Genomic DNA, 27,989 nt, shown 5'->3' on the forward strand with positions numbered 1-27,989 from the left:
CAATAAAATATCAGCAAACTAAATTCACCAGAACATCAAAAAATAATCCACCATGACCAAGTGGGTTTCATCCCACAGATGTAAGGATGATTCAACATAGGTAAATCAACAAATGTGGTTCACCACACAAAGAGAAGCAAAAACAAAAACCATATAATCATCTCAATATATGGAGAAAAAGCATTCAACAAAATTCAGCACCATTTCATGATAAAAACCCCCAACATACTATGCATAGAAGAAACATTTCTCTAAATTATAAAATCATGTATGACAAACCCACAGCCAACATCATGCTGAATGAGGAAAAGTTGAAAGTATTTCCTCTAAGAACTGGAACAACACAAGGGTGCCCATTGTCACCACTCCAAATTAGTGTACTTCTTGAAGTCCTAGCCAGAGCAAACAGGCAAGAGAAAGAAATAAAGGGTATCCACATCTAGAAAGAGGAGATCAAACTATCACTTTTTGCTGATGACTTGATGCTGTACCTAAGGAACCCCAAAGACTTCACCAAGAGACTCCCAGAATTGATAAATAAATTCAGCGAAGTCTGAGGTTACAAAATCAAAGTACACAAATCAGTAGCATTTCTACATCAGAATAACAGTCAAGCTGACAGTCAAATCAAAAACTCAATACCATTCACAATATCTAAAAAGAAAATAAAATACCTAGGAATATTCTTAATCAAGGAGATGAAAGACCTCTACAAGGAGAACTATGAAACATTGAGGAAAGAAATCGCAGAGGACACAAGCAAATGGAAAAACATATCTTGCTCATGAATCGGTAGAATCAACATTGTTCAAATGTCTATACTACCCAAAGTGATTTACAGATACAATGCAATCCCCTTCTAAACTTCAATGTCATATTTCACAGATCTAGAAAAAATAATTCTATGTTTCATTTGGTACCAGAAAAGAACCCAAGTATCTAAAGCAATATTTTGTGCCTTAAATATAAGACATGAAACCATAAGAATTCTAGTGGAAAATGTTGGAAAAACTCTTCTAGGCAAAGAATTTATGACAAAGACCCCAATGGCAATCGTAGCAACAACAAAAATAAATAAATGGGATTTTGTTAAGCTATAACATGCTTCTGCACAGCTAAGAAAATAATCATTAGAGAAAATAGGCAGCCTATAGAAAAGAAGAAAATATTCACATGCTATACATCCGATAACGGGCTAATATCCAGAATCAACAAAGAACTCAACCAAATCAGCAAGAAAAAAAGAAACATTAAAAGTAGGCTAAAGGCATGAATAGAAGCTTTTCAAAAGAAGGTAGACAAATGGTCAATAAACATGAAAAAAGTCTCAATGTTACTAATCATCAGGAAAACACAAATTAAAGCCACAATGAGATACCACCTTACTCCTGTTAGAATGGCTTTTATTAAAAAGTCCAAAAACAACAGATGTTGTTGTGTATGCAGAGAAAAAGTAATGCTTATACAGTGCTCATGGAACTGCAAATTAGTACAACCTGTATGGAAAATAGTATGGAGATTCCTCAAAGAACTAAAAGTAGACCTACTGTTCAACCCAACAATTCCATTACTGGGTATCTACCCAAAGGAAAAGTCGTCATTTTATCAAAAAGACATCTGCACTGGAATGTTCACTGCAGCATAATTCACAATTAAAAAGATGTGAAATCAACACAAATGCCCATCATTTTATGAGTGGATATGGTATATGTGGTATATGTATACCACAGAGTACTGCTCGGCCATCGAAAAGGATGAATTAATGCCTTTGCAACAATTTGGATGGAATTGGAGACCATTATCCTAAGTGAAATATCAAAAGAGTGGAAAAATGAACACCACATATACTGCTATTAAACTGGAACTAACCAATGAACACATATTTGTACAGAAGAATGTAAAACTTATAGGAAATCAAGCAGGGGGGTGGGGGGAGGGAAGAGGTACAAAAACCTACCTAACCTGTACAGTAAACACTATTTGGATGATCAGCACACTTATAGCCATGACTCAGGCATTACAAAATCAATCATCCCTTAATATTTTGAAATAAAAAAAATTACAAAATCAGCAAATATATATATATATCCTAAACATATGCATGATCTAAATGCATTACATTGGAGATATATTATATATAATTTATATCTAAGTTTGATACTATCAAAAAATCTTCAAATTGGAACATGCTATGCATGTTAAATTCCTTATTTTGATAAGTATTGCCTTTTAAAACTTATTTAAAATTTAACCTAATGGGAAACGAGAATAAGTAATCTAGTAATTTAACATGCAAAATTCAGGCAGATTTTAGTGTAACTTTCATTTTTTACTAACTGAATTTGTGGTACTACTACTATCTTAAATCCTTTATCTGCATTTATTTTTTTTTATTTTATCTTGCAATTATGTCAGGACATTCTGTATCAGCATGCACTCATGATTGGTTAAACTTGTTATAGATAATCACATTTACTTCACTTTATCTTTGCAGAATAATCACATTATGATTCTTTCAAGGGCTTGTCACCTTGAGTTCATTCAGTAACTATGTTTTTGATATTCATCATAAGGTTGAACAGCAATATGTTTCTGCAAAATTAAGGATGGATCAAATAATATTCTTTTTAAAAGCTACAAAAGTGTATGCCCTATACCATAAATGCATAATACTTTTATATTTATTGTATACTTATGTTTTTATTTATTCAAGGGTAGAATAAATGAGTAAAATCTACTTTCTCTTTTTAAATTAACATCCCAAAATTTCAGAAACATGTATGATTCTAGAAATACATGGTTTTAAATTTATTCATTTATAGCTGAGTCAAATTTACCTTATCTGTGCTTAGACCCAGCTGTTGTAAAATGGAAACTGTAATACCTACCTCTCAGGGATGCTTTGTAAATTAGTGAATTCAATGTTAGCAAAGCACTTAGTACATTGCATGGTTCATCCAAGCACTACATATGTGATAGTTTATTTTCTTCTCATATATTAATGAGGCTCCTGACAGCAAAGGTGGGGGGGGGGAGATATAACACTCATGAGCACTTTATTGAAAAATTTCAAGGTCAGAATGCTCTTTATATTTATTTTTAGGCAAATTTTTTTCAATACAATTTTTAAATTGTCATTCTATTCTACATCCTTGAAAGATTACAGTGTATAAATGCTGATTAATGTGACATACAGATTCAGGCCAAAATGGTAATGAATGAAAATAGCACAGCTTGTACTTCTTCCAGGTAGCACATTTGCATTTTAACTAGGACCTTCAAAATATGAACTCATGAGTATTATAGAAAAACCTGTGACAGCTTTGTAAAGAATAAAGTTGAGAGAGTAATCTTTCAAAAATACTTCCTCCATAGCTGTCTGTACTTCATAAAGTATTACTATCACTTTCATTTAAATAACAGCACCCCACAACAGAAATTTAAATTTCTCTCCCCACCCATAAAAGCATTAGATGATAACTTCAATATCAACACAAAATACAAAGGGAAAAAAGATAAGATTGGGCTGTCCTTTGGGAATAGTGTGGTATAAGCATGATGCTTTCCAAGTTCTCAATCATGAGGTGCAGAGCATTTCTTTTCATGGGTTGATTCATTACTGAAAGGCTTAGTGATCCTGTTTACAACATTTCCAGATTGCAGCTGCTGGCAATAAATTAATTATAATAAGAATAGTCACTGTGAAATTTACCTTTATAGCAGCATTCAATGAAATAAAACTCCCTAACTCTAGATACATTAACACTTTTGGGAAATTCTACTTTCTTGCAATATATATCCTCAGATTTGCTGATGTGTATGTATTGAAGCAGTATTTATTTATGCTAAATGCATAGTAGTCACAGTCAGGATTTCAGAAGAGAAAAACTTATAATTCCCAACCGAATAAAACATGTTATTAACGTTTAGGATAAAGGGTTATCTACAAGGAACACTTGAAAAATATAGTTAGTAAAGGGTAGATTGTATCCTTTAATATTGAAGTTTTAGAAAACATAAAAATTTCAAAAATAACTCAATGCTTGCATTCAGTTTATATCTGTTATAGAAGATAGAAGATAGATAAAGATAGATATGTTGTGAAATAACCAGTCTTCAGTCTCTAACAACATATATGTGAATAAATTTTCACTATATGGCTGGCTCAAATTTTTTTAATCTAATCCCTTGTTACTGAACTTGAATTTGTTTTAAAACCTTTTTCTTTTATAAAAATGCTATAAATGGCATCCTTCTTCTGAATATTTGATACATACTTAATAATTTTTGAGATGAATTTATAAAAGTGGAATTTCTGGAGTATGTATGCCATTGATTAGTACTGACATCCATATATGAAATGATTATTTGATATTTTGGCAAGAGGCTATGCTAAGTGTTGGAAATATAAAGATAACTAGAATTACATGCACACAAACACATCATCTTAACTCACTGAACTTATAGTCTAGTGTGTGAGGTAGACATATATCAAATAACTAGTGCTTTCTTGCAGGCTTATATGTATTCAGTGTGCTATAAAACTATATGCCAAAGAAACCTGAGTTTCATAGTAAGCCTATTCTGAAGAAATATTTGAGTTGTCAGGACTCAAGTTGCATTGGAGTTAGCCTGATGATGAAATGGAAAAGTAAAGGTGTGGATAGTGCTATACTATTGGAGGAAACAGCAGGTACAAATTCAGGAACCTGGAATAAACTTATCCCCTTAGAGATACAGAGAGAAATCCCTGGTAGTTGGAACACAGCAAATGGAGAGATTTGAAATAAGACTGGGCAAGTACACTGACCTCAAGTTACATCACACATCATAAAAACATTTTAAGGACTTTGGTGGATTTGTTTGTTTGCTTGTTTGTGTATTTGTCTTGAATACCATTGGGAAGCCACTCAAAATGTTTAATCAGAGATCTGGCGGGTTATTGTATCATTTTTGAATGGTTGGATTAACTACAGGTGATCCCAACAAAGCTATCATTCTGAAAACCCTATTTGAAAAGATGACTCTTATGGACTGAATGTTCATTATGTGGAAACTTGGTCCTCAATAGGATGATATTTGACAATGTGACTTTTGAAAAATAATTAAGTCATGAGTGTGGAGCCCTTATGAATGTGATTAGTGCCTTTATAAGGAGAGGCACTAGAGAGATAATTTCTCTCTTTTCATGTAAGGGTACAGCAAGAACACAGCCATCTGCAAAACCAGGAAAACAGCCTTCACTAGACACTGGATCTGCTGGGTCTGCTGGCATTGTATTTTTGAACTTCTTAGCCTTTGTAACTGTGAGAAATATACTTCTGTTGTTTATACTGCCTACTCTACACTATTTTTTGTTATGGCAGTCTTAACTGACTAAGGAAATTACCAACACCAGTCAACTTCTATTATGACAAAGGAAAATTTAAAAAGGAGACGAATTATGAGGAAGAATCCCATTGAAGTTCTCATTTAGGGGCAGTACATCAATAATATAAGTCCATTTAATTAAGTTATTGTAAAGCGAAAAACACTAACCTAAGAACTTTGTTTTCACCTGGAAAAAATATGACTCACTCTATTCATTTCCTCTCTCTGATATCATTAGCTTCATGGTAAAAGAATGTGAAGATACATAATGATTTTCCATTTCTTTTTCTCTCACACCATTGGAAGAAGCATTTGAAACATTGTCTATTCTTGCCTTACCTAGCCTGTGATCAGCATTTAACACCATTGGCCTTTAAGTCTAAAGAATCCACAATATACTTGATTTTAATTTAAATTTTCAGAGCTCCAAATTCTAGTAGTTAGAAAATTGCTTCCCTTGCTAAGACCATTCACAGACAAATATGAGTGATGCCCACAGATCTCAAGTTCTTCCTCTATCTAACCTTCCCTTGAGTCATACTGGTTATTCTTCACCAAGTTTTAAGAAATGGATTCGCAGAAATCCACTTCCCCTAGGAGACCATAAGAAATAACTCCTTCAAGTTTTCCATATTCATTTAACTCAACATTTGAGATTTAAACCTCTTTTAGTCAACATCACCCAGACTTTTCTCTCTTTTGCTTCTTTCATACCTCCAATTTTACTCAACATTTTTTCCTTCTTTGACTCCCATAATACCTTTCACTGCATCCTATGCAACTACGGTGTGTCCTCAAGCAAAATTTTGTTTTAAACCAGTACTAGCTTGTGATAATACTGTTTTCTCCGAAGTCCTTTAAAACTGTGGTCCCCAACCCTCAGGCCACAGACCAATACCAGTCTGTGGCCTTTTAGGAACCAGGCTATGCAGCAGAAGGTGAGCAATGAACAAGTGAGTGAAGCTTCATCTGTATTTACAGTCACTCCCCATATTCACCGTGTCCCACCCTTCTGTGGAAATATTGTCTTCCGTGAGATTGGTCCCTGGTGCCCAAAAGTTTGGGGACCACTGCTTTATAATTTAGGCTACTATTCTCCCATGCCCCATCACAACACATCCTGATCACCATTTCCAGAATATTGTTAATTTCACTTATCTAAAGAAACTCATATCCTCTGAATTTTTTTCCATCAAGTCATACTACTCTCTACCCTTCCATGTTGAAGAAAACTCCCAAATCACCATTTTCCTTAAAAAATATATAATATGGCTCATCTATACAACTGCTATCATAATTATTTACATAATTATTTAATTTAAATAATAAAAAAACTTTAAAATTCTATGTTAATTATTTAAGTAATTTAACCAAATAATAAACACTCAGATGTTTCTATATGTCTACTTTGATACACAAAAGCTTTTACCTTGCACCTAATCTACTGACTGATACCAAAAAAACAGTATTACAAGTGGAGAGGACAAAATTAACAAATAAATCAAGTTAAGCAATTATAAATTGTATTCAATAGAAGTTTGGTTGGATACCAGGGTATAATATAAAAATGGAAATATGAACTGGGAAAATGGCATAAAATAAAGTAAGTATCGGCCGGGCGCGGTGGCTCACGCCTGTAATCCTAGCACTCTGGGAGGCCGAGGTGGGCGGATCGTTTGAGCTCAGGAGTTCGAGACCAGCCTGAGCAAGAGCGAGACCCCATCTCTACTAAAAATAGAAAGAAATTATATGGACAGCTAAAAATATATATAGAAAAAATTAGCCGGGCATGGTGGTGCATGCCTGTAGTCCCAGCTACTTGGGAGGCTGAGACAGGAGGATCGCTTGAGCCCAGGAGTTTGAGGTTGCTGTGAGCTAGGCTGATGCCACGGCACTCACTCTAGCTCGGGCAACAGAGTGAGACTCTGTCTCAAAAAAAAAAATAAATAAATAAAGTAAGTATCATTATTAACATATTCTTTGAATAATGCAGAAAAGTCTATCTAAATTCTGCAGTGAATTAGTGAAAACAATCATTTTCTGGTACTTCGAAAAGAAATACATTAAGAAATAAGAATAGTAGTTTAGGATTCTTCAAGTGTATAATCCACTTAATTCCTAAATTTATATTCCAAATTAAGTCAGGGAAGCTCCTGTAATGTTCTATACACCCATATCTCCATTCATAAATATTTAATTTTGATTTGTTTTCTATTGCCAGAAGTTAATCTATTTTTTAAGTAATGATTAATTAAGAGACTTAAGACTAGATTTAAAATATTAGAATGATGTGGAGAAAATGAGGAGGTATGTTCCATAAACTAAAGTTTAGAGTCAGCTTTTTGTTTTCCATACATAAACCAGGTACTTTAGTCTTTTATTTTTATCTATTATTGTCACTATTATTTTTAAAATAAATGATTCTTATTAAAGATGACACAAAGGAACTATAAAGATTGACCTGGTCAGATCTCGAAGTGTCTTTAATGGTTTGAATGGAAATATTCCAAGAACAAAGCAATATTAACAAAAACTAATATATGAATGAATGTAGAGAAACTGAAGAAAGGCAAAGAGTTTGGAGAGGATTTAGTTTATGGATGAGGCAACATGGATGGAAGTATTAAGAAAAACAAGAGGCATGGGAGAAAAGTTAGCCCTGCTGAGCATTAGACATAGAAAACAAGACCAAAATAAAAATATGATGTGATTAAACTATTCTGTCTTGGTGACAAAGAAAATGACAACTCTTACAATATAAATAAGCCTAGAGATAATTTGTAAAGTTTGGAAGATGCAATATTCTGTAAAAGAATGAGCTGCATTTATTCATAATATAAAATGGGCTATTTTCTTCAAATTTAGTTAAACAGAAAAATCATGAGGTCATGAATTATTTGGGAAACTTGAATGTAAATTAAGAATGGACTGAAGGATATAGATTTTCTTCTTCCTTAAATATTGTTATTTAGTGCATCTGTGCTCTTATGAGAAAACTATAAGGATGATAGGCAATAAATAACCTTTATTATTCCTTGATTAAGCTTCACTTGCGTAGCATCACAATCAATAAAATTGGAATGAGTGGAGGAACAGCTTAGCTATTTAGCATTCTCTGAGTTGCTCATTCATGTTGAATTATTTAGTATTTAAAAAAAGGTGCATGTTAACATGGCGAGTTTATATGGCTCTTTATTGAACTTGATGCACCCAGTAACTTATTTTTACAGAATAAATGTTTTATGATTTTGCTGCAATCTATTTTTTACAAGGGCATTGATTCACACTATCAAGAATCCAATATGTCCAGGTTTGTCATAATTTTCTCTTCTTAAACACAAATGTCAGAAGCATTGCTTATACAGACATACATGTACTTTATACATTGATTAAGCATTAAAAATTGTTTACATTTTGAAGATAATCCTTTTAAATCAAAAGTAACAAGCTTAGAAACTTAAAAGGTTGTACAAATTCAGATAGAGACTATGTTAGCTTAGATAAATATACAAAATTATACTCAAATAAATCCTGTATAATTAGCATTTTGAAGTATACCAGAAAATAGCAATTCACATCATGGTAATGAGACTCTTGAGAACCCATTATGAGATAATCTAACTTTCAAGTGAATTTTTATACAATACTTTTTTGATTTCATGTTCTCATTATCATATGAAATCAGAGTTTTATTCCTTAAAAAAGTATTTTTTCTGTATTTTGATAATGAACTGAATTCACACATCAATGGAAAGAGAAATCTGCCAAAAAGCTATTTCTGTTAGATATTACAATCATAGAATATTAAAGACAAACCTTTAAATTTTATCATCTTTAACTCCCTCACTGTAGAGATAGTAAATGTGTTCATTGACGTTAAAAATTAAAACATAATATTTCTAAAGTGTAATTCAATTTAAGTAGTATTTTTACATATATTATTTATTTTAATTAATATAAGACTATTTTTATTTTTTATTTATGAATTACATTAGGTTATTTGTTTTTTTTGTTTTCGTTTTTTTTCATCTTATCGTTATGGGGGATACAGAATTGCAGGTTACATACATTGCTCCTGTACCGCCTTTCCCCCCAAGTCAGAGTTCCAGGCGTGTCTGTTCCCCAGATAGTGCGCGTTGCACCCATCATGTAGGTATATATCCCTCCCTTCCCCACCCCCTCTTCCCGAGTCAGCATCTTCAAGTGTTACCACTCCCCAAACGGTGCACAATGCACTCATTGTGTAGGCATACCCCCATCCCCTCCCCCACCCCCACCTCAGTCTGATATCCAATTGGTGTCGTTCCCAGATTTGTATTTAGGTGATGATCAGGGAAACCAATTTTCTGGTGAGTACATATGATGTTTGTTTTTCCATTCTTGGGATACTTCACTTAATATAATGGATTCCAACTCTCTCCAGGAGAACCATAGAGATGTCGTATCTTCATCATTCCTTATAGCTGACTATTATTCCATGGTATACATATACCACAGCTTACTAATCCAATCATGTATTGATGGGCATTTGGGTTGTTTCCACATCTTTGCTATTGTGAATTGTGCTGCTATAAACATTCGGATACAGGTGTCTTTGATACAGAATAACCTTTTTTCCTTTGGGTATATGCCCAATAATGGGATTGCTGGATCGAATGGCAGGTCTACTTGAATCTGTTTAAGATACCTCCATAATGCTTTCCACAGGGGTTGCACTAGTTTGCAGTCCCACCAGCAGTGTATGAGTGTTCCTGTCTCTCCACACCCACGCCAACATGTGTTGTTTTGGGATTTTTTGATAAAGGCCATTCTCACTGGGGTTAAGTGATATCTCATTGTGGTTTTGATTTGCATTTCTCTGATGATTAGGGATGTTGAGTATTTTTTCATATGTTTGTTAGCCATTCTTATATCTTCTTTCGAGAAGTTTCTTTTTTTTTTCCTTTTTTTTTTTTTTTTTGAGACAGAGTCTCACTCTGTTGCCCAGGCTAGAGTGAGTGCCGTGGCGTCAGCCTAGCTCACAGCAACCTCAAACTCCTGAGCTCAAGCAATCCTCCTGTCTCAGCCTCCCGAGTAGCTGGGACTACAGGCATGCACCACCATGCCCGGCTAATTTTTTCTATATATATTTTTAGCTGTCCATATAATTTCTTTCTATTTTTAGTAGAGATGGGGTCTCGCTCTTGCTCAGGCTGGTCTCGAACTCCTGAGCTCAAACGATCCGCCCACCTCGGCCTCCCAGAGTGCTAGGATTACAGGCGTGAGCCACCGCGCCCGGCCGAGAAGTTTCTATTCATGTCATTTGCCCACTTTTTGATAGGGTTGCATGATTTTTTCTTGCTGATTTTCCTGAGTTCTGAATAGATTCTTGTTATCAGTCCTTTATCTGATGTGTAGTATGCAAAAAGTTTTTCCCATTCTGTAGGTGGTCTGTTTATTCTCGTGACTGTTTCTTTGGCTGTGCAGAAGCTTTTTAATTTAATCATGTCCCATTCATTAAGTTTTGTTGCTGCTGTGATTGCCTTGGGGGTCTTCTTCATAAAATCTTTACCTAGGCCAATGTCTGTAAGAGTCTTTCCTACATTTTCTTCTAGAATTCTGATTGTATCACGCCTAAGGTTTAAGTCTGTTATCCACCATGATTTGATTTTTGTGAGAGGTGAAAGCTGTGGGTCCTGTTTCAGTCTTCTACATGTGGCTAACCAATTCTCCCAGCAGCATTTATTGAATACGGATTCTTGTCCCCAGAGTATATTCTTTCCTGCTTTGGTTCTATATTTGGATTTTCTGTTGTGTTCCACTGGTCTGTGTCCCTGTACTTGTGCCAGTACCAGGCTGTTTTAAGAACCACGGCCTTGTAGTATAGTTTGATGTCTGGCAAATTAATACCTCTCATTTTGTTTTTGTTGCTTAAAATTGCTTTTGCTATATGGGGTCTTCTCTGGTTCCATACAAAGTGTATAATTATTTTCTCTACATCTGTGAAGAATGATGTTGGTAATTTAATAGGGATTGCATTGAATCTGTAGATCACTTTGGGTAGTATAGACATTTTAACAATGTTGATTCTTCCGATCCACGAGCATGGTATATTTTTCCATCTATTTGCAAGTTCTGCTATTTCTTTTCTCAGTGTTTCATAGTTTTCCTTATAGAGGTCCTTTACCTCTTTAGTTAGGTTTATACCTAGATATTTTATTTTCTTTGTTGCTATTTTGAAGGGTATTGAGTCTTAAATTTGGGTTTCCGATTGACTGTTATTGGCATATATAAATGCCTCTGATTTGTGTATATTAATTTTGTAGCCAGAGACTTTGCTATATTCGTTAATCAATTCCAGGAGTCTCATGGTTGAATCCTGGGGGTTTTCCAGATATAGCATCATATCATCAGCAAAAAGTGAGAGTTTGATCTCTTCCTTCCCTATTTGGACTCCCTTGATTTTGCTCTCTTGCCTGATAGCTCTCGCAAGGACTTCCAATACTATGTTGAAAAGTAATGGGGACAGTGGGCAGCCCTGTCTGGTTCCAGTTCAAAGTGGGAGTGCTTTCAATTTTTCCCCATTCAGAATGATGTTGGCTGTGGGTTTGTCATATATGGCTTGTATCATTTTTAGGTAGGTTCCATCTACGCCTATTTTGTTAAGCATTTTTATCATAAAAGAGTGTTGAGGCCGGGCGCGGTGGCTCACGCCTGTAATCCTAGCACTCTGAGAGGCCGAGGTGGGCGGATCCTTTGAGCTCAGGAGTTCGAGACCAGCCTGAGCAAGAGCGAGACCCCATCTCTACTAAAAATAGAAAGAAATTATATGGACAGCTAAAAATATATATAGAAAAAATTAGCCGGGCATGGTGGTGCATGCCTGTAGTCACAACTACTCAGGAGGCTGAGACAAGAGGATCCCTTGAGCTAGGAGTTTGAGGTTGCTGTGAGCTAGGCTGACACCATGGCACTCACTCTAGCCTGGGCAACAAAGTGAGACTCTGTCTCAAAAAAAAAAAAAAAAAAAAAAAAAGAGTGTTGAATTTTGTCAAATGCTTTTTCTGCATCTAATGAGAGTATCATATGGTTTTTGTTTTTGCTTCTATTTATGTGGTGAATTACATTTATAGATTTACGTATGTTGAACCACCCCTGCATCTCTGGGATGAAGCCCACTTGGTCGTGGTGGATTATTTTTTTGATAAGTACTTGGATTCGATTTGCTGGTATTTTATTGAAAATTTTTGCATCTATATTCATGAGGGAAATTGGTCTGTAGTTCTCTATTTTTGTTGCGTCCTTTCCTGGTTTTGGTATCAATGTTATATTGGCTTGGTAGAACGTGTTGGGGAGAATTCCATCCTTCTCAATATTGGCGAATAGTTTATGTAGGATGGGCACCAGTTCTTCTTTGTATGTATGGTAAAATTCAGGTGTGAACCCATCTGGACCAGGGCTTTTCTTTTTGGGAAGGTTTTTTATTGCTGTTTCAATTTCGGTTCTTGATATTGGTCTGTTCAGGTACTCTATTTCTTCCTGGTTGAGCCTGGGAAGACTATGTGTTTCTCAAAATTTGTCCATTTCCTCCGCATTCTCCAGTTTGTGTGCATAAAGATTTTTGTAGAATTCATAGATGATATCTTGTATCTCTGTAGCATCGGTTGTGATTTCTCCTTTCATGTTCCTAATGGAGGTTATTAGAGATTTTACTTTTGTGCTCTTGGTTAGTCTAGCCAGAGGTGTGTCTATTTTGTTTATCTTTTCAAAGAACCAACTTTTGGTTTTATTAATTTCCCTTATAGTTTCCTTGTTGTCCTTTTCATTTAATTCTGATTTGATCTTAGTAATTTCTCTCTTTCTGCTGGGTTTGGGGTCGTTCTGTTCTTCTTTCTCCAGCTCTTTGAGTCTATTCGTTAGGTTGTCTATTTGCATGTTTTCTGTCTTTTTGATATAGGCATTTATGGATATGAATTTCACTCTCAGGACTGCTTTAGCTGCGTCTCATAGATTTTGATAAGTTGTATCTCCATTGTCATTTAATTCAAAGAAACTTTTGATTTCCATCTTGATTTCTTCCTTTATAGAATAATTATTCAGGAGAAAGTTATTTAGCTTCCATGACTTTGAGTAAGAGTGAGGGTTTCTGTTTGTGATCATTGTTACTTTTATTCCGCTGTGATCTGAGAAGATGCATGGTATAATTTCTATTTTTTTGAATTTTTTAAGACATGCTTTATGTCCTAGGACATGGTCAATCTTAGAGAATGTCCCGTGAGCTGATGAGAAGAATGTATATTCTGTGGAGTTTGGGTGGAATGTCCTATAGATGTCAGCCATGCCCATTTTTTCTAGCATTCTATTGAGGTCCATTATGTCTTTGTTTATTTTCTGTTTAGAGGATCTGTCCTGTACTGTCATTGGGGTGTTAAAGTCTCCAGCTATTACAGTATTATTATCTATCATTTGGTTCAGATCTAGTAGGGTTTGCTTTATGAATCTAGGTGCACCTAGGTTTGGTGCATATATATTGAGTATAGTCATGGCTTCTTGTTGAATTGTGCCCTTGACAAGTATGTAGTAGCCATCTTTGTCTTTTATTATTTTTGTTGGTTTGAAAGCTAAGTTATTGGAAATTAAGATTGCCACACCAGCTTTCTTTTGGTTACCGTTTGCTTGAAATACCGATTTCCATCCTTTTATTTTCAGTCTAAATGCATCTTTGCAGGTTAGGTGGGTTTCTTGAAGACAGCAGATACTTGGATTGTGTTTTTTTATCCATTGGGCCAGTCGATGTCTCTTGAGCGGGGAATTCAAGCCATTCACATTTATTGAGAAAACTGATAAGTGAGACGGTTTTTTGTTCAGCTTGTTGGGTAGAAATTCATTGCGATGTTTTCTCTCCTGAGCCATTGTGGTATCTGGAATTTCATCTTTATCTCTTGAGTAGTTTTACATTCGTGGATCTTTCTTGTGCTGATCCGTGTGTAACTCTCTTTTGAGTACTTCTTGGAGGGCTGGTCTTGTCTTGGTGAATTCCCTCAACCTTTGTTTATCTGAGAATGTCTTAATTTCTCCTTCGTATAGAAAACTTAGCTTAGCTGGGTACAAGATTCTAGGATGGGCATTATTCTGTTTCAGAAGCATGAAAATGGGGCCCCAACCTCTTCTTGCTTGTAAGGTTTCAGCTGAGAAATCTGGCATAATTCTGATGGGTTTTCCTTTGTAAGTTACTTGTTTCTTTCTCCTTACAGCTCGGAGAAGGGACTCTTTAGTGGATATTTTGATGAGCCTGATGACTACGTGGCGTGGTGTTTTCCTATTTGCTATGACTCTCCCAGGGGTCCTTTGAACTTCTTGAATCTGTATGTCTAGAGTATTAGCAAGGCCTGGAAAATTTTCCTCGATTATGTCTTCAAATAGCTTGTCCAACCCTTGCTTATTATCTTCTTCACCCTCAGGAATGCCAATAACTCTCAAGTTAGGTTTCTTCACATAATCCCACACTTCTTGAAGACTCAGATCATTTCTCTTACTTTTTTGATCTATCTCTGTGACTGACTTATTTAGTTGGAAGGAGTTATCTTCAATTTCTGAGATTCTTTCCTCTGTTTGATCTACCCTGCTCTTGAGACTTTCCACAGTGTTTTGTAGCTCTCTGAGTGAATTCTTCATTTCTAGGAGTTCAGTTTGGTTTTTCTTCAATATTTCAATTTCTTTAGTGAATTTTTCCTCCAAATCCTGTATTTTTTTGTGTGTTTTCCTTGTGTTGTTTATCCATTGATTCTTGTATATTATTCAGCTTGTTTATGATCCATAATTGGAATTCTTCCTGTGACATGTTGGTGTTTTGAGTTTGGTTTGTGTCAAATTGTTGAGAGCTGGTATTTCTCTTTGGGGGTGAGCTTTCTGTTTGATTCTTTGTGCTTCCTGTGTTTTTTCACTGGGCCCTTCCCATCTAGATTAATCATTGGATCTTTTCTTATAGATTTAGTCTGGTTAACAGCACTCTTTGTGCTCTATTCTTAGGCTGTGAAGCAGTCTAGGTATATTGCTTCCTTTGGCAAGAGGGGAAGACTGTTGTGAATTGTTTAGAGATTTTTCTATTTCAGTTGGGGGACTGCTTCTGATGGGTCCAATCCTAGAGGATTGGAGTGATCCAAGACTGCTTTGACGAGTTAGGACACTGTGTTGTGGTCTTTCAGAAGGCAGGCAGGGTCCACACTAGTAGTAGACCGAAATTCTCTTTGTTTGTTTGTTTCCCTTTGGTTCTTCCTCTATAGGAGTGGTTTCTGTCTCTATCTGCAGGAAAGATACTAGCTATGGGGAGTGGACGGTGCCCTCGCTCGCTCAGCGCCCCAGTTGCTGCAGCTCCCACAGGCAAAAGTCTGCCTTGGCCCAATGTCCCCAGGGACCAGGCTCCACACTCTCACTTCTGGAGAAGTATTCAATGTTTACACACGGGCAGGGTCCCTATATAAGGTCTGTGGACCAGGGGAGGGGGCTGTCCAGGGAGCCTCTTGGCACCCTATTGCTCCGCAGTGACTTGGCTGTGGGCCCCAAGATGGCAATTGCGCGCCCGCAGATCGCCGGCGTTGGGGGTGACTACTCAGGTTCCAGTATGTACCAGAGCCAGGGGCCTGGCCCGTTCCGAATCTCACCGTGGCTTCCCAGTTAGAAGGCAAAAAGAGAGAAGAAAGAAAGAAAAAGAAAAAAGAAAAGAAAAAAAAAAGGAAGAGAAAAGAAAGAAAAGAAGGAGAAGAAAAAGAAAGAGAAAAGAAATGGAGAAGAGAAGAGGAAAAAAAAGAAAAAAGAGAAAAGAAAAAACAAAACCAAAAAAAAAGAACAAAAAACAAACAAACAAACAAATAACACCAAAAAACCTAACCCAAAAACACCAAAAACACAAACACAAAAGAGCAAAAACAAAGCTACACAGCACCACACCACATCGCTAAACGAAGGGATACACAAATCTGAAGTATATAGTTCAGTGGCTCAATGATTGTGTTTTTGCGCCTTAGTGCAGCTCCACCCCTTCACGCCCAGCGCGCCCCGGCGGAGATGGCGCGGACCCAGAGACCAGCGGAGGGCACCGGGGAGAGAGAGCAGCTCGGCACCTTATGGCTCCCGAGCAGTTCCGCCTTTGCTTTCAAGATTGCGCCTGTAGTGCTCCGGGGTGGGAGGGGGACCAGCTCCCCGGCAGGCAGAGACCAGAGACTGCCGCTGCCAGGGGGGTTGGCGGGCAAAGCCACCGGGGGCCACCGGCTGAAGAACCACCGACAAAAGTAGCACACAGGCACAGCGCAATTCGCTGATCGAGGATCTTTCATGCCCCTCCCCCCTGGCGCAGGTCCGTCCCTCCTTGCCAAGGGCTGTCTCAGCCGAGACTTCCCAGGTTCCAAGCTATTCTCCCAAAAAAGCCTCCTGTCTGCAATGCCCTATGTCTCCCTCGGTGATTCTGTTCTGGCTTGCAGGGGGGTCTCCAAGCAATTGGGGTTGGAGGTCAGTGAGGAGCGCAAGCCGCTTTCCTAAAAGACTGCCCCCGCCCCACCTGGGGGCGGGCGCAGCCGGCCCCCAGCTCTGCTGGCTACTGTCTGTTCCGCGCGTTCCGCGATCTTAATTTTCGTTCACCTCAGACCTCACTTGCTCTGTTTGTCCCATGCTGATTCTCCATGGATTTACACCGCTGTTCCTGTGTAGGAGCGGTCCTCTAGCGTTGTGGCAGGTCCGGATCCACGGCTTCCTCACCGGAGGGCAGATCCAAGCAGTCACCACCACTCCGCCTTCTTCCTGTCTCCCAATATAAGACTATTGAGCATACTGCATATCAGGCATTGCTCTTGACCATGGTTTTATAATATTTAACACAAGAGAAAATATTTCTAACTCATAAAATTTACATTCTAGTTTGTAAAATAAAAATCAGGAAACATAAACAGGTCTATAGTTGCAATGTGAGATGGAAAGAAGTTCTATGTAAAAAAAATAAACTGAGGGAAGGGTAAGAAGGCTTGCATAGAACACAAGTTATTGCTTTAGTACTGCCACTATGAAGAACAGTATGAAACTCCCTCAATAAACTAAAAATAGAGCTACCATATGATCCAGTAATCTCGCTGCTGGGTATAAATACAAACCAAAGGAAATTAGTATGTTGAAGAGATACCTGTGCTCCCATTTTATTGTGGCACTATTCACAATAGCCAAAATATGGAATCAACCTAAGTGTCCATAAACAGATGAATGGATGAGGAAAATGTGGTATGTGTACGTATTGAAATATTCTTCAGCCATAAAAAAGAAGGAGATTCTGTCATTTGCAACCATATGTATGGAACTGAAAGACATCATGTTAAGTGAAATAAGCCAGGCACAGAAATACAAACATCACATGTTCTCGCTGATATGTGTGAGCTAAAAAAAATTGATCTCATGAATATAGAGAGTAGAATGATGGTTAACCAAGGTTGGGAAGAGTAGTGAGGAGGAGGGGATATAGAGGGGTTGAATAATGGGTGTAAAAATACAGTCAGATATAAGGAGTAAGATCTAGTATTTGGTAGCACAATAGGGTAACTATACGTTTGCAGTGATTTATTGTGTATTTCAAAAGAGCTTCAAAGAACAGAATTGGAATGTTCCTAATACAAAGAAATGATAAATATTTGATGTGATTAATATCCAAATTACTATGATTTGATCATTACACATTGTTCAATTGTATGAAAATTTCACATGTATCCCGTAAATATGTACAGCTATTATGCATCCACAAATATTAAAAATAAAAAAATAAAAAGTAAATCTTCAAAACAATAAACATATAAGAGATGAGGAAGTCAGCCATGTGGGTATCAGGGGGAAATCATTTCCAAGCAGAGAAAATTAAATGTACAATGACATTGTAGCACAGGAATGTTCTTGGCATGTACAAAGAATAACATTGCATGGAGGGCAGTATTCTTGGATCTGAGTGAGCAAGGAGGACTACAGTAGGAGATGAGGTTAAAGTAATATCTGGGCTATTTAAATTGCCCTATCTTTACTCTGGAGGAATTGCAAATCTATGTTTTTGTTTGGTTTTGATTTTGATTTTTTAGCAAAGGAAATTGCTCAGCTTAAGTTTCAAAAGGCCAATTCTGGCTATTGTGTTGAGAAGTCAATGTAGAACTACGGCAGTAGCAGGGACAGGAAACTGTCATAGGTGCCATCTAAACCACTGGACATCCAAGTCCAGAATTCAAAGTAGAAGTCTCCAGGAAAACAACACATAAGACCAGCAGTGATTAGAGTTTGTTTACAACCATGAGATTTACATGGGATCCTTAGGAAAGTAGAAAATGTAGGCAACAAAGCAAAGAGGAAAGAACTGAGCCTGCTACAAACCAACCTTAGAGATTGGGAGACACAGAAGGATAAGCAAAGATGACTGTGAAGGAGCTTCAAAGAGGATAAGACAGAGTGTGTGGTATTGAAAACTAAGAAAGGACACAAGTGATCATTTGTGTTAAATGCTATTGATAATTCAAATACGATGAGGCCTGAATATTGATTATTAGATTTTTAACAACTTATAGATTTTTGTTTGCCTTTACTAGAGCTGTTTCAGTGGAGTAGTACGAAAAAAGCATGTCTGTAGTAAGTTCAAGAAACAATTACAGGAGTGGAATTGAAGATGGAGAGTACAAACAACTCTTCTGAAGAGCTTTGATGTAAAGAAGGCAAAAAATAGTAGTAGCTAGAAAGATATTTCAAGTCAAGAGTTTCTCTCTCTGTCTCTCTTTCTCTCTTCCTCTTCCCATTTTTAATATGGGACAAATTGGGACATATTTATATGCTTGGGATAATATATAGTAGAAGAGAAAAGTTAATGTTGTAAGAAACAAATGGGAGAAATGCTGGAACAATGGCTTTGAGTGGGAGATAAGAAAAAAGAGCACAATGACTGTTTGATCACCACAGTTATCTGTGAAGTGGGTAGTATTACCTTATTATAACAGGAAATTCTGGCTGTACAGATGAGGCTTAGATATTACCTTATTGACCCAACTCCTCCCACCATCACTTTTATCTTTATCTGTTTAAATAGACTGCTATAAACAGTGACATTAAATTTATTATTGTTACTGCTATCATTGTTATTTTCGTCAGAGACTGAATAGAAAAGACACAAACAATGGAGGTGGAAGCAAAGAATTTATAACCCATGTGGACTGTGTTCTTAGTGATTTGAAGGAGGGATCAGAAGATAAAGAGCTAAAGGAACAGAAAATTCTAAAGCAGAGTTGGGTCCAATGAGGAAGTGAGATTAGGAGAAAGTTCTCCCCACTTTTCTATAAAGCTCAAATCTGCCCTTTCACCTGCAGAACAAGTAACATTGGAGACAATCCTATGGCCAAAATTCCACCAAAATTATTGGTGATTTCACGGAAGCAACTCATAGAAATGACTATTTCTAGAAAAATTTTGGAGAGCTAAACTGAAAAATTGGAGCACAATGGGGAAAGGTAGGGGATTTGACAGTCACCTTTTGGTGGCACATTTGTAACCACAGTAACAAATGCTTTTTGAGTTGTTTAACATACAACACTAAAACATTCAAAAGAAAGTGATATAAAATTAATCAACAGCAAAGCCCCTCTCACCATTTTCCTAGTTTCCAACCCCTAGTAAAGAACTTTTTCTATTACACCCCAAACGATCATTTTGCTTAAGACATTTTATTTTATTTCATCAGTGCTTTGTTTGTCTTCCTTGTAATATTTGGCAGCCTTAAGTTCCTCCCTCTTATATCTAGCACCACCATTTCATCCCATTTTGATGCTACACGAAGCCATGCTCATGATCCTAGAACATATCTTATTTTTATTTGATATATTTTTTATTCCAGTTACCAAATGTTTATTGATCACTTATGACAGGTCCTATTTTTACTTAGGCATAAGAGATAAAATGGTGATCAAAGTCAGAGAATAAAAGGACTTAAAGTTGCAAAAAGCAAAGAGATCAGACTGTCCAAAGAATTTCTATGTAGGAGGGGGCATAGTACATTCAAGAAAATGAAAGTATGCCAGTGTACCTCTAATGTTAACAGGAAGAAAAAGCACAGGGTGAAAAAGTTTAGAGTCTAGAAAATTAATAGAGATATAGAGTATTTAGGCTCTAGATCCCATATTAAAGATTTGATCTTAATGTGAAGTACAGTGGAAAGCCGTTGAAATACTTTACGGTGTTCTTAGTGAAAATAGAAAGGAGGTATTTAGGAACAAATTTAAATAGAAGTTGGTGGTAAGTTTAGAAACTGGGTCTTGAAAAAGAAAGGAAATAATTTTGACCCCTGAGTTTTTGGCTTAAATTCATGGACAAGGATTCTGAAGAACATCAGGAATAAAGATTGTAGAAGTAATAATGAAAATATATTTGGGCATGTTCGATTTGAGATGACTTGCAACACATAAATGTTGATTTCAACTGGAAAGTTTATGTATGAGCCTTGGGCACAAATAACACTTGGTATTTTATTGATCCTTTTTTTTTTTTTTTTTTGACGAGGCTCACTAGGTGATTTGAATGACACCCTTGGTTATGAACCAGAGCGCTAGTCACGGGTTCTCAACCAGGGCTGTTTCCTTCAGCAAGGCACAAAGATGGGCTGGTGCTTCTGAGGACATAGGACCCTCCCCTAACTTAACCAACCTCTTGGCCTTGGGCCAGCCCTGTTCATTTCACCCTTGTCAGGAGATGCAGCTAATACAGCCCTGGAGCATTTTGCAAAGCATGTGAGCAGATGCTGGGTAAAGCCCAGTATTCTTGGGAAGGAAAACAGACTCCTTGGAGAAAGAGGGTGGGGGCTGTGAGTGGAAAGGCCAAAGTGCCCTAGAGGACTAGAAATCTTCCATTTAAAAGACATATTAATAGTTACTGACTGCCTAATATGTCCAAAGAATAGTGATAAATACTAAGAAAAAAAATCATTGCTCTAGAAAGATATGTTCCATATCTTCAGGAAACTTAAAATACTATAGAAGTGAAAGACATTAACAACTAACAACACAAATAAATGAAAAACTTCAGCTATGTTACATGTTGTGAGGGATAGACTTATGGTAATATAGATTGGATATTACATTATATAAGTCTTCAGTATGTAGGTAGTACTTGAATCACTAGAAGAGAGTAAGATCAGCTAAAGAGAATAAAATGTAATGTTACAAGGGCATAGCAGTGACCCTTCAGTAACCCCCATATTTAACTGCCTTGTTACAGAGACTGAGCAAAGGACACTGTGGGCTGACCAGAAGGATAGGATGAAAACTAGGAGAACATGATGTCATGAAAGCCAAGGAAAAAGAGTTTCCCAAAAAGAACAATCAACAGTGCTGAAATACGAGTGTAAAATAAATGTGAACAATAACCTCTGGTTTTAGTAGCAAGGTCACAGTGACTCCTGATGCAGCTGTGTCTGTGGAATAAGGTGGTTTAAAACCATCCTGTATTGATTGAATATTAGAATTTGGCAAAAAAATGGTATCACTATATGTAGACATTTTGCACAAAGTGTTTCCATATTAAGATAAGGAAAGAGTTGTAGTAGTAGCCAGAAGGGGCTGTGGAGGTTAATAAATTAGTTTTTAATGAGGAATGATTAATGTTTAAAAAACAAGGTGAAAATCTAATTGAGACAGAATGGTGTAATAAACAAGGGATACAGAGAATGAGCCAATTGTTCAATTTTCCAGAGAAAGTTGGACAGGCTAGGATCCAAACTGTACATGGTGATATTAGCTTGGTTGGTAGGAGAGAAAGATCTACAGCCAAAGAGAAGGAAGATACAATGGATACCAATGCTTTTAGATTTGGATTGGAGAAAGAAAGAATTTGAGAGAGTTCTTCCTGATTTTCTATAGGAAATTTATGAGTTGATCTGTTGGACAGATGGACATCTAGAAGGAAGCTCATAGTTTTGAGACGACACAAAACATTTTTTGCACAGATAAGCACAGATAAGAGTGAATTTGTCAGACAAATATGATGAGATCACTCTTCAGGATTGAGGACTAATTTGAAGTTGATGGTTTTTAATTTAATTCTTATTGTTTGACTTACCCTAGTAATATCTGACTGTTAAAAAATTTGGAAGGAGTACAATGGCTTTAACACTTTCTAGAGAGCAATTTGGGAAAGATTTTCAAATGCCTCAAAAAACAGTACACTTGATGACTATGCAATGTCAATCCTAGCAATATGTAGCAATAATGTAATCACTGATAGAAACAAATGTGCATATACAAAAGTATGCATTAAAACATGGCTTAATGTTTTTTATTGGAAATAAGATAAAATCCAAAATGAATGCATTTCTAAATAATTTTATTACTGCCATGTTTGAAATGTTCTGTAATGATTAAGATAAAATTTTCTATTTTATAAAATTGAATTATTTCCCTGTGATATTGAGTATAGAAAATAAATTAGGATGTTGTATGTAATATAATGACATTTATTTTAAATGTATATAAAAAGAAAACAAAAATTTACATGGTTATATCTCCAGATGTTAACATTGTTAGATGATAGAATTAAAGTCAAACATAGGAACTAATATTAATCTGAAATATATTTTCTGTTCATTGAGACTTGTATATATTTGTTTCATCCAATTATTTCATAAAATCCATGTTTATTTCTTTAAGAATTTGCTCAATCTATTCCACATGTATTAAAAAGTAATAGTAATATATTCCCAAACCATTGTTAGTGTTTTTATGTGAAATTTAGTGGAAACTTGCAAATGGATATTAATTAATTTTTCAGCTTAGCAATAGCTACTGCTAAAGTTGCCTCTCATTCTTTGGAGAATGAATTCTTTCTGTAATCTACTGAAGTTGTCCAAAAGGGAGTTTGACAGTCTCCTTATATGAGTTCTGTCACAACCACCCTCACTCTTCTGGCTAAAGACATTGATTCATTGATGATGCACACCTTATCCTAATCAGGCTTGTTGAATAACTCCTTATTTTTCAAATCAGGGACAGCACAGGTGAGTCTTTTACACAATTAGCATTGACACAAATCTGTAAATATATCATCCACAAATTTCCAGGGACTCTGTTTCATTCCTGACAGAATTTGATGAGAGAATCAAGCCAACATATCTGAGGGGTTCTGGAGTCCCTGCACTTCATAGTTTGTTTTTCATACCACTCTGAGAATTTGGGGATGCTCCAAAATTATTCTAATACACTTTTTCAGTTTGATTTGGGTTTGTCATACTAAAAAAGATAATTATATTAGTTAAGACCTAGTACTGTCTTTCCAGAAATTAATATTTCATAGAAAAAAGTTTATTAAATTATTGATAGTAGGTTACATTTAAAATAAAATTATTTTGGCTAATTTTAGCATATTTGAGTGCTAGCCCCGGTAGCCATTCTATTACAAAGTATTTTTTATTATTATTTTTTTTATTTCAGTATATTATGAGGGTACAAACATTTTGGTTACATTTTATGTCTTTGCCTCACCCAAGCAAGGATTAGAGGCATGCCCTTCCCCTCTACAATGCTCACCGCATCCATTAGATGTGAGTTTACCACCCCCCAACCCCCTAGTCCCTGGAGAAAATTACTACAGTGTGAGCACCATAGTGTTGATCAGTCAGTGCCAATTTGATGGCCACTATTACAAAGTATTTTTTAAAGTTGATGCAATTAAAAAATTGCTTCTCTTCTATGCTTGATGGCAAAGTTAAATCATTAAAGGTATTTTAAAATGTAATATTGTTCTTATTTTTTGCACAATCTATGGGTAAGGTGAAAATGAATAAATGAATGAATTAATAAATGAATTTTTAGTTCCACTTGGTCAGAGGTAATGATGATAAAGAAGGGGAGGAGGAGAAGGAGGAGGAGGAAGAGGAAGAGAAGTAGGAAAAGCAGAAGGAGTATGGAATTTTTTACAGTCTGTTTGATATATATTGATAAATAGATAAAAAGGTCATTTTTTACATTTGGAAAATATTTTATATGAAGTTATACAGACTGTTTTTGACTTAATATTGTCTTGTGAGCCTCAGGAACTCAAGAAAGAATTAGCATAAATAAATATATTTTCTATATGTAAAATATAAATTCAAAAATTTCTGAACACTTTAACCTTGATACCCTCTTTAAAACATTCAGAATTATAACTCTAATAGCGTCATTAGGGTCTGTAAATGTGAAAGTCATAACTTCTCAATTGTTTTCTTATTTCACTTCTTGCTTTCTTTTTTAGGTTAAGTTAAATATAGGATTCACATTAACTGCTATCATTTACCAAGAATTTATGCACACAGAGATACACACAATAACAATATAAAAGCCAACTAGCTAGCTAGTTGCTTTCATAAAATTAATATTTTAATTCCTATCAAGGTCAGAGTTCTAATATTTTAACCATTCTTGTGCATTATTTAGAATGAAAAATTCATAATTTGAATACACAGTTTTCTTGATAATATTAAGTAATTGTAAAGTATTCACTTGTTCTATGGAAACAGATTTTTAAAATTATTCATAGCATGATAGTATTTTATGTTTGTTCTAATGAAGATGAATAATACTGACACAATTCTGAAGTTAAATATAATAAAGGGCTATCAAAAGGAAAATGTTTTATTGTTAATTTAAAACATATTTTATTCTTTCACTCAGCTTCTGATTTCAATTCAGTTATGCTTTACTTCTTTTTTTCTATTTCCCACATTCTTTATTTTTCTATTAAAATTGAATTAACAAATGCATTGTTTTCTCATTACTTCTGAGTCAGTGGTTAACTAATCTATATATTGTGGAAAGATATTAATCTTTCTATTAGTAGTATAGTAATTTATTTGGCTCAGTATCTAGATAATTGCAGCAATAATCAACTTTGCTATTTTTGGTTATAAAAACACAATCAGGATTGCTTTCTTACTTCCTTTTCCCCAATTTTGTGCATCACTGATCCCTTTCTGTTCACCACATTGTCCTACCATAACACTATTTATTTTCCAGGAGATTCAAACCAGCATATGAAAAATACTTAGGCTAGAGCGCAAAAAATCTTGTAAACAGCAAAGGGTATTTTCTCATGATAGAGGAATTATAACAGATGAGAACAATCTTTAAGAAAAAGGAAAGCCAAGGGAAGATATTTTCTTATTGTTAAAGAAATAAACTGCATAAATCTACTTGGATGCCTGCCTCCCAGTTATCTGCTCGTCTAGTTACACTGTAAGTTATGCTCTAACGTAGTGCATGCCCATATAACGTTTTATTTAAATCATTTCAGTGGCCTCCTAATATCTATTTTCTCTCCAGTATTTTTAATCATTTCAGTCATAGCCAATTCATCCTGCATTACTGTTAACAAATTAGTCTAAAAATCAATAAATAAAGTAAACAAACAAAAGTTGTTTGATCATCTCTACTGTTGGAGCAAAAACATCACCATTAACTAACCAACCAACCAACCAACAATAAACACAAAAATAATTCTCATCTCCTTGTTTTGGTTTACAAATACTCTTCCTAACCCCCTTTTCAGCCAGCTCCAGAGGTGTTCCCCAACACAAACACTGATGGTTCTAACCAGTTTTGTCATTTCCTTTCAAAGCAATATCATGCCTTCTTGTCTTTTGATTCCTCATTTTGCATACAGAAATTTCATGTTCATTGCAGGACCAGCTCAAATATCAATCACTTTTTGTTCTCATTTTTGATGTGCCCTTGATTATTGTTTTCTTCTACCTCCTAAAGCACCTAGATTTCATACCATCTCATCTGATACTTCTGACTCAACAGCTGGTAATGAGCATGCATGCATTCTTTTTTAGCTGAAGATGCTTGCATTCAGAAGTTATATGCTATAATTTTGCACTTGTAGACAATGTCTGCCGCGCATTGTTTATAAATCACATAATGAATTATAAAGCCTCACTGAATGCCACCTACTGCATATTCCAGGGGCTGGACTAGTCTTTGGGATATAAAAGTAAGAAAGGTAGAATTCTCCCTTGTAAGACATGTTAGAGGCAAACAAAAACAGGGAAATTATAACAAAATTTGAAAAGAATGTACTCAGATACTGATTATTAATATACCCATTGGCATGGGCAATCTGAAGAAAAATTTGTTAAATTGTATTAAAAGTCTTGATAATACATATGAGGTGATTCAGCAATTTTACTTCTTACTTTTTGTAGAGAATCAAAATTGAATGCAAATAAAATATTCTTAGCATAACTTACATTGGATAATCCTTCCAGGTAATAAGTTGAGGCAATTATAGGGCCTACCTCATTTGTTTCCTGTCTTCCAATGAGTAATATCCTTTACTGGCTAAATTCTAGTATCTTCAATATATTTGGTTCAGATTTTTTATCTCTCTTTTATAGTTGCAAGTGGTAGGGTAAATATGGTCATTGTTTTTATATGTTGACTAGGAAGAAGAGTTTATGATCTCTACTTTTATATAATGGTTCATTTTATTCTTGTTGAATAAAAAACTTTATCTTTGGTTTTCAATAGTTTCATTATAATGTGCTTCAGTGTGTTTTTCTATAAGTAATAATTATCTTGCCTAAAATTCTCTGAACTTCTTGGATCTGAAATTTGTTATTTTTCATTAAGTTGGAAAAATTTCTTATCCATTACATATCATTTGTTTGTTATATCTTGTCTTCTTTCTATTTGTCCGAAACAAAGATTATACATATATTAAGCACCCTATATTGCCCTCCTGGAATCCCTGATCTGTTTTGTTTCTTTGTGTTTTTGCTTGCTTGCTTCCTCAGGTGATTTAGTTTGTGCAATTTCTATTCACCTATCCTTATACTCATTCATTCCTTTGGTGTATCCAATTTATCAAAAACTCCACAAAGAAATTCATTTCTGATACTGTGTTTTTAGTTTTTAGCATTTTGATTTTTTTTTTGGTTTATTTTACTCCAATGAAATTTCCTATTTATCTTTCCAGATTGTCCACCTTTTTATTATATCCTTTAAAACATTAATTACATACCTTATCTATCATATTTGATAATTCCAACATCTGAGCATATCTGTTCCTATTTATGCTGATTATTTTATCTCTTCACAATTAACAGTGTGTTTTATAGTTTTTGATGATATACCAGGAATTGTATGCAAAAGTACTATTAAGACTGAGTTAAATAATAGGAATAACTTTGAAATGAATATGTTCCTTTTCTTTCAGCTCTCTGGGAGGCTTGAATCAATCTAGATAGTAATTGATCTTTGAGCTTTATTATTGCTATAACCATCTTCCATGTACCATAGACTTCAAATCTCTTCAGTGGTTGATAGCTGCTACTTTATTTTTAATATGATGCCTACAGTGTTGGATGGCTTTTCTCAATATTTTTGCTCTGCACTCAGTATTCACCTGGTCCCACACACTGGCTTCACATACTAAATCTCTCTCCAAGCACTTGCCCCTCCTTGAGTCAAAGCAGGTTCAGGTCAGTGGTACTCTCCTCTCACCAGCAGTCAGATTTCATTTCCTATGAGACAAGGGCCTGGAGCAGAAGTGGTTCTGCTTAGTAGTTCTACTGTAACCTCAGATCTCAGCAGGCTCTGCATGCCAGCACCAAC

This window comes from Eulemur rufifrons, chromosome 7 (genome assembly GCF_041146395.1).
Source record: "Eulemur rufifrons isolate Redbay chromosome 7, OSU_ERuf_1, whole genome shotgun sequence".
NCBI classification, from domain to species: domain Eukaryota; kingdom Metazoa; phylum Chordata; class Mammalia; order Primates; family Lemuridae; genus Eulemur; species Eulemur rufifrons.